Source organism: Melospiza georgiana, chromosome 10 (genome assembly GCF_028018845.1).
Source record: "Melospiza georgiana isolate bMelGeo1 chromosome 10, bMelGeo1.pri, whole genome shotgun sequence".
Classification (NCBI taxonomy): Eukaryota; Metazoa; Chordata; class Aves; order Passeriformes; family Passerellidae; genus Melospiza; species Melospiza georgiana.
In genome coordinates, this window is record NC_080439.1 from 24594848 (window position 1) to 24603724 (window position 8877).

Sequence of the window (8877 nt, forward strand, 5' to 3'; positions counted from 1 at the left end):
GGGATATGAAATTCTTTCTGCCAGGGGAACAATCTCCACCACAATGTACATTTTCTGTGACCCAGAGGCACAACTCAGAGTGTAGGGCAGATGTGGATTGTGCCAAAGGATTTAGGACATGGACATTTCTGTCCCTTTGGATACCTTTTTTATCATACTGAAGTTTCAACCATTGAAATGAACAGCTTCAGTGATGAGGCCTGGGTGGGATGTGCCATTCTGCACTGTGAGGTTTTCTCTTGCCTTAGCAACAGGGGTTCAGTCTTTTCTCACACACCTTTTCTAGACCTCTCCTCCCATCTGTGGACATTCTTGGGCCTTTTCTGAACTCAGCACCTGACACATGGGTTACCTGAAAGTCTGGATTGCTGCAGGAGCTCCTTGCTCAGGCCTGCTCTTCCATGTCATGTCTGTGTATCGTGGTAAAATAGATTAATAAGCATGTACAAGACACTAATTACTGGATTAGAAGGAGCCAAAAAAGATCTTCTCACCTGTCCTACCACTGGAGATCAGCTCTCCCTGAGTCACTCCTGTCAGGTGTGTCTAATCTGTGCTTAAACACTGAAAGTGATGGTTCCATGCTATCCTCTAGGCACCCTGTCCCAGTTTTTCATTACCCATATTGTTGGTGGTTTATTGATTTTGTTTAACTTCAGTCTTGTCTGCTTCAATTTAAATCCATTAAATCTTGTTTTATTTGACATACACTCAGAGAGAAGATTGCTTCCTTGTGCCAGCAGTTCCAGACTGTTTTCACTCTGTACTCTCTCTGGGATGCACACTGTATTTTCAGTCCTTCCCCATGATTCATCCTAAATAATCCTTGCTCTTATTTTGACTATTGCCACTTGCTCCACGTATCCTGATGTAGGAATCACATTAAGCTGTCCTGAAGGTTCCAGCTGAGACCTCACCTGTGCCAAGCTCAGGTTCCCCATCACCTGTAGTAGCTATTGTTCTAGCCACCTGCATGTTGGAAGTGCTAGAAACCCCTGGAAACACGGATGAGACAGGAGCCTTGTGGCAAAAGCACAGCTGGTAGATACACTGCGGTCACTATATCCAACCTAAACCAAACCAAGGACATCACATGAAATCAGCACTGGGATAAAAGGTTCCTGAGAAAAGGCAGGAGCTTGGAGAGAGAAGGGGGCATTTTGGTCACAGATTCATCCAGCTCCTGTGGATTTTGAGAAACAAGGTTGAGCTTATGTGACCTCAGTTCATCTCATGAGTCAGGAGATTTCATTCCCCTGTGCCTTGTCACTTAATCTGGTATTACAGTGCAGCTCAGGGTCTGGAGGTGTTGCCATTGTTACAGAGAAAAGGAACAGAGGTGAAATCAGGTACCCAAGATCAAAGGACAAGTAAGGCAGTGAGCTGGACACTGAGCAGCTGCACCAGAAAAAGGCACAGGAGCCACTCCCTGAGCCCCAGCAGCTGAAGGGCCTGGTGCCACCTGCACAGTGTGCAGCACATTCACCTCAGTGTGTGACTGTCACCCGGGCACCAAAGGCTCGCTCTGCCCTGTGCCACACAGAAAGGACTTAACCCTGCACAGAGCCAGGGCACCCTGACCCCACAAACATCAGGCCTGCTGCTGCTGCAGTTCTTCTGCCTCATTAAAATCCCTGCAAACAGCCCTTTTACTCCCTGTCAAGAGAGAAGTAGAAACAGTGGGCTAAAAAGGTCTTTGCAAATGGCACAGCTTCAGGCAGCTAAATCCATGCTCTGCAACAGTGTTGCTAGCTAAGTTTTCCTTGAAAGTTGTTATTTTATATAAGCTGGCATGTTATTTGATCTCTTCTGCTTTGAAAAGCTCATTGAGAAGATTTTTCTACCCCTCTGGAGACAGGAGGAAGGGAGTGAGCAGACTGCTGGGACTGGAATATCCCATGTCACCCAGCTAGGCTAAACTCAAATAAGGTGTGAGAATGCAAAGCTATGCTGGATTCAGTTCACCTCCTGAGCTCATGAGCAGGACCTAGCCTGTCCTGGTCCCATGTCTGCAAGTCACCCTTCTTCCCACGTTCCTCATTTTTCTGCTGGCTCCAGATCTCATGTTGTCAGTTTTTAGGAGCTGCCTTTGGCTGCTCAGCCTGTCCTCTGAGTTTCTGTTTGTGTAACACTTGCAGGAGCCCAGAGCCAAATGCAGGGCAAATGTGTAAGAAACAACCATGAAGGTCAGGAGGGGCAGCTGAGGAGGGGAAGCCTCATGTGTTTTATGCACATGGAGGGATTCAGACCAGGAATCAATCTGAAGCACGTGACACCAAAAGGAGGAAAATCTTTACCTGACTATCAAAACCCAGGCTGACTTTGTTAGCAAAGCTCTTACTTAAAGCTATTAAAGCTATCAAGAACAAGTAATGGCATATGTCTTAGACTGAGACATGAAAAAATGATGCTCCTATGTCGCAGACATCTTTTATGAAAAATCCTTTCCTTAGGATTTTTCCTCCTGAGAAGCTGGGAGGCCTCAGGAACAAAATGTAAACAATGGTTATCTGCTGCTGTGGAATGCAACAGGTGCATCTGGGATTGGTCTCATGTGGATGTTTGTAATTAATGGCCAGTCACAGTCAGCTGGCTTAGACTCTCTGTCCCAGACACAAGCCCTTGTTATCATTCTTTCCTATTCTATTAGCCAGCCTTCTGATGAAATCTTTTCTTCTATTCTTTTAGTATAGTTTTAATGCAATATATAAAATAAAATAATAAATCAAGCCTTCTGAAACATGGAGTCAGACCCTCGTTTCTTCCCCAATCCAAGAACCCCTGTGAACACTGTCACACTCCTGTTACTGATAGCTCATGGTAGGAATGCATGATTCACTGAGTGTCACTCAGAGCCCTGCTAAAATCACCTCAACAATGCAAAATATGGTACTATACTTTTCCTCCCTATTTGTTCTTCCTTTCTACTTAATTTTTCCCATTCTCTGCTGCCTCCACTTTGACATCATGCCTCCTTAAAATGCCATGGGAAAGAGTCTACAGTTGTGTGAGGGGCATTTCTGTGCTGGCAACCCAGAGAGGCTCCAGCTGATGTGCATATGCACAGCTTTTAGCCATATCTCATTCCTTACTGTCCTGAGGTTTTCTCCCCTGTTTACACAGTATTCTGTGTGGGGGGTTCTCAGACCTTCAGAGAGGGATTAGACCCAGCAGAGAAATTAAAAGATACAATTAATGAGCAGGGACTGAGGTGGTTGAATGTCTGGCTCTGCTGCAGGTGCTCTGGTATGACTAGAGCAAATCATTTCCCCTGAACCAGTTAATGAACATAGCACTTCCTCCCTCTCCCCATTTCCCTCCCTCTGTCTACATAATTAAACACCTTGGGCAGACACTCTCACCATGTTTATCCAGCACTCTTGCTCATGGCCTTGCAGCATCTAGGAACAGAGCAGGATGTGCCAGAGGAGGGGTGTTTGGAGTAATCCTATCAGCAGGGCTGATAAAAAGGACAAGCATGACCACAGAAACATTAGTTCAAAAGCAAACAATGCAATGAAGAGGGAGCTGCAGTGGCTGAGTGTATTGGGCAATTTGTGGTGATGTTCCCAGTGATGGCAGGAGGAAGTCAAGAAAGGCAGGATTTTGTATCAATCACTGCCTTGCATTTCCTGGGCTTCATGTAGGCCCTTTCCTTCAGAGTCCTCTTTAATTAACACTCTGATTTACAATTCTGCTGATTGAATCTTGACTAAACAAAAAACAACTTGTTCTAAAAGTGGACTGGGTGGTTAGAGTGGTTATAAGATAAACAAGCCATATATCTCATGACCTTCAGCTTCCAATTTCACTGCAGTTCCAGTACTGAACACTGAATTGATGACAGCTGAGGGAATATCAGTGGATGGCTGTGGCTACATCTATATGCACATATACATTTGGGATTTCTTGAACCATTGTCTTCAGTGGGGTCTTTTTTCTTTAGAGGAGTTTGCCCTGTCTATAAAATATTTCCTGCTTTTATACTCCTTTAAGTCAGTAATCTTTCTATAATTTCTCAGCACTCTGAAAAAAAACCAAACTAATTGAGGCTGGAAAAGGTCAACATGTCTGTTCTAAAGTGTAGTGACAAAAATGTAGCTGCAGCAGAGTTGCCATGGAAGGAAGGACACACCATCACAGCACTTGCTGCCTGGTCTTCTAGAGCAGAAGTCTCCATTTCTTTCACCAGGAATCCTTAGGATTCTCACTCAGCTAAGGGGTCAAGCCTTTAGACACTGTGAAGGGAAGCCAACTGTGGATGCTGTGTTCATTCAGTGCAGAATAGCAGCCAGAATGGCCTTTTAGAGAGCATACAAACTTGCACTGCTTGATGGATGTCAGTACTCGAGGCTCCTGAGCTGCAGAGCACCGAGTTCAGCATGGGCCCTGTCTTTGGAGGAGCATTCACACAGTTTCTGGGTCAGACTTTTGGTCTGTGCACAGCTGAGTGGTGCCTCTGCCAGGCAGCTCCAGCCTCCTGTAAGAGCACCTGCCCTGCAGAAAGGTTCATGGTAAAATTCACAGACAGATGGTAAAATTCACAGACAGATGGACATTTGCTCCATGACTCTGAGGCAGGACCTTTCCTTTGGCCAAGTGTGTTAGATTTCCTTTTTGGTACAAAAAGTGAGGCTTAGTCCCCCATTTCATGGGGGCAGCCATGCTCATATCTTTACACTCTACCTTCTACATAAACTTGTGATTATCTTTTGCTGGGACAGAACTGAGCTTTTCCCTATTAAAATAAAAATAAAGGGTGTGAGTGAGAAGGAATGTTACCCTGGTTTTATAAGGCAAGCAAAACAGATCCCAATTGTCATGAAAAGATAACCAGCCATCTAACAATATAAGCTTTCCTTGTGTTGAAGGCAGAAGCACAATAAGGCAGTAAGCAATATCTTCCCTTGAGATTTGCCAGCAGAGGGAGTGTTGCAGTGCAATGGTCACAGACTGTGTCCTAGAGCAGGGAAACTGCTGGAATCTGAATTTTAGATGGAATCTGAATTTTAGCTGTGTTCCAAATTTTATTTGACATATTACATTGCCATATTGACCAAAAAAGGATCTTTTTATATTTCAGAACATCAAAATATTAATTAATGATACAGCCAATACTTTACATTTCAAGAGTGAAATGACACTACATAGCTAGTGCCATGGCTAAAATGTAAGATTTCATTTGGTACAAATCAGCTGTCAATTTGTGAGAATGAATCTACAAATAGTTTCATAATATTTACATCTCATATTGCTGCACTGATGCAAAAAATGTATTTCTGATGCAAACTGCAGCTTGTAAAACTGAACAGAAGAAAGAAGCCACAAATATGAGACAGAGAGGCATGAACTTTTCAGTGTTGTGCAATCATTTTGTACAAATAACACAGGAAACCTTTATGCCTCCTCACTGCCTCACCTTTTACCTGCTGGGCAGTCCTACCTGTCTGGAGCTAGAGCTGGGGGTTTGGTGCTGAGGCTCTGGAATGCAGCCTGTGTTTATCAGGGCAGTGAGTATCTGCCTGTGCAAAGTGCTCTGCCCAGGAGCCTCTGCTCCTCTAGATGGCTCCCAGACCCCACACTCTGGAATCCCCCACACCCTGGCCAACATTTCTGCTGAGATCTGTGTGGCAGCAGGAGTGGCAGTGTCAAAGGGGAGATTCTGATTCTGGCTTTGGGCTATAAAAGTGTTTTTTTTAATAAAAACACTATAAAAATGGTTTTATAGTTTTCTCAACTTTGTTATAGATGGATAATGAGATGATTTGCTCTCACAATTAAAATACAACTATTGTGTGAATATTAATAAAAGCTTTAGTGATGTACAGTTATGTTATTGTAGTTTAGATGGCCTCTGCTCTCCCCACAGTTCCCTTTCCCCCTGCATTGTTGCCATCACACAGCCTGGGCTGTCTGGGACAGGTACAAAGAAGCTGCACAGGTGTCCCTTGCATGGGGCAGTGGGAATGGAAAAGCTTGGGGGTGCTCAGGGGGTGGGCATGGCAACACCTGAGCTCCAATGCAGTGACAGGAAAGCAGTTTGCACTGATAAATGGCAAAGGAGAGCTGCCTGACAGACTCTGGGAGGGGCCAGGGCTGGCTGATGCAACCCCAGGGGTGTAAAACACTGAGCATCCATCTTGAAGGGAACTGGCCATTGGTGTGCATGAGGGGCAGCTCCCAGTGCTGCAGCTTTTTCCTTATGCAGTCCTTTGCTGTATTTTTGTTAAGGTTTAATAAACCTTTTTAAATTTTCAAAGTGAGCAGTTGTCTCTCACAACTTTAAGTTGGGATTGGCTTGTTGATAGAACTGGAGAAGCTGTGTGGGGCAGCAGACCCAGTGCTGGGGTGTTTGTCTGTTCTTGCAGTCCTGCACTGAACAAGTGTCGTATGACAGCACCATGGTGGAGCCCACGTTACCCAGGGCTCTGAGCAGAACAGAGCACTCCAGCTGGTGGGTGGGGGGAACTCACTCAAGTTTGGGAGTCATGGTGCTGTTATGATGTTCAGATATTTCACTGACTCTGTGCCTTGTTTTGCCATCGGATCCAAGCCCTCCCTCCTGCCTTCACCTGGCACCAGCACCCAGAGTGATGGCAGCTGCCAGAGCCTTGCTCACCCAGTCCTGCTGATTTGGGACTTGTTTAACCATTTGGAGGCTTCCCAGAGAAGGCACTAAAAACAACTAGAGCAGGACATGAGGTGGATGTCCACGTGTTGTTTCCTCGTGCCAGGAGTCATTAACACAGTGCAAGTTCTCACAAATCTTCACAACTGGCTTTGAGAGGTTTTTAACTGCACCTCTTGGGAACAATGAAAAACCCATCTTTTGTGCAGAAGGGAGATATGTTGTTTAATTGATTTCATATATAAATGGTTCTGTATATAAAAATGTTGCCACTTTAGATTGAGAGCCCGGCAAACAGTGCTATTGCTGTGCATAGATGATTAACAAAACATCTGTGTCACTCAACTGCTTAGTGCCAAAATTACTTTTGGATGCCTATACATATCTGCACTGGAGCAAGAACCTCCTGGGAAGTTGCTTTCCTCATTCATCTGTGAATTTTGTTTCCTCTTGTGCAGTTAAGATGCAAATGTTTGTGTCCTGCATCAAAATCTGAATATGTTTTGCAAGGAAAATGCCATCATTCCGTGGATATAGAGCACTTTCCCCAGTACCTGCAGAGGCTTTCATTTCTAGTGCCTTTCAGAGTGCCTGTCAAATTGCCATTTATGCACAGAGCAGAATCAGTCTGAAGGTTCAGAACCTCTGCTGACAGCAGCATCCCTGCTCAGCAGTCCTCATCAAGGCACAGTGCTGCATCTGCTCTTCTTCATGCTGCTTTGCTCTTTATAAACATCTGTAGCACCTGTAATATCCACCAAAATGACAGGCAATTCAGAAAAAGTGGTTTTCTGCTGACTAAGAAACAAAAGTTCTGTTTGAAGTTAATGTCTTTCAATCTACTTTCTCATTAAGTGTAACAAGGTTTGTTTTTACAAGGCAGCAGTAAATAAAGGCAATTTAACAAAAGAGCTTTGGTATCTGGATTTGATCAGGAAGATAATTTGAAGCCTTGGGGACCTTCTGTGGCTATTTGACATGATGTTTTCTGTGTAGTTTCTAATTTGAGTCTCTGCTGGGTCATTTTTCCAGCCACAGTTGATCAGTGCAGAGGGATTTGGGGTGGGTTGCAGCTACTGCACTGTACCCTGCACTGTCATCTCGTGTCTGAAGTCCTTTCCCAGAGGCAGATTTGTGAGGGGTGGTTGTGTCATCATTAATTTAAGAGCCTTTCTCAAGTTTCTGTGCTTCTGTGTTATGTGAACCCTGAAAAACACAACTCTGGACATGTGGGAGGGCTCTCCCAAAGAATTTTGTTTACTCTTCACAAAATAAATCTTTACATGGCAATTCATTTGCCACACAAAGTTCCCCTGAGGTAGGCTGTGTCTCTTTACACCATGTGTAACCCAACCCCTGACTGGCATCCAGTTTGCTTTAAGGATTTCTGGACAGGCTTTGCATTTACTTGAGCATGGAAAAGTGTAGGTAAGTTGAGACCATTAATTCTGGGCCTGTATCTCTACCCCAGATATGTATGAAGGGCTTTTTTGTTAGAGCTCTGTGATAACTGAGCTGGTGTGGCTGTTTCCTTGGGATGGCTGTTCCACCATTGCCAGGAACATTTCTGACCTCTGTGACAACACTTGGTGAGAAGGGAACACTTCTTGTGCCGTGTTTGCTTTAAATCCAAGAACATCATTTAGTTCATGAAAAGCCATTTGTGTGGCTGTTCTTCTGGAAGGCTTGGTGGTCTTAGATCTTTTGAGGCATTTCCAGCCTGGTGAACATCCAGGTTGGAAATGGAACATCCAAGGAGCATCCTAGAAGTAACATTATCTTGGGCAACCTTTGGCAGCCCAGCTGGAGAGAGCAGGGGCCTGAGGCCAGACTCTTCCTTCTCCCTACAAGACTGTCCCCTTCCGAACAGAGGGGTATCAAAGTCACAAAAAGGAGAAACTGGGTATTTCAAATGCTGCTTCTGTCCTGGTACTGAACACACTTTTGGTTTTTCCCTCTGTGCCCTCATCTCAGAATATCCATAATGACAATAGCAGTTCCATGACCAGCACTTTTCAAACCCCAAGGCCACCTCAGGCCCTACATGGCTATAGAAAAATCTCAGCTTTTTACAGTTCTTATTACACAGAGGCTGGATGAGTTTCATGCCAACATGTTAGACTATTAACTGTTTAGCTATCATGGAAAGTTAGAAAGTTAGGAGTCAGGATCCCTGGGAACAAGGAGGAGTTCCAGAGACAGTCATTTCAGTAATTCCATTATTTTTCAAACATACCTGACACAAGTCA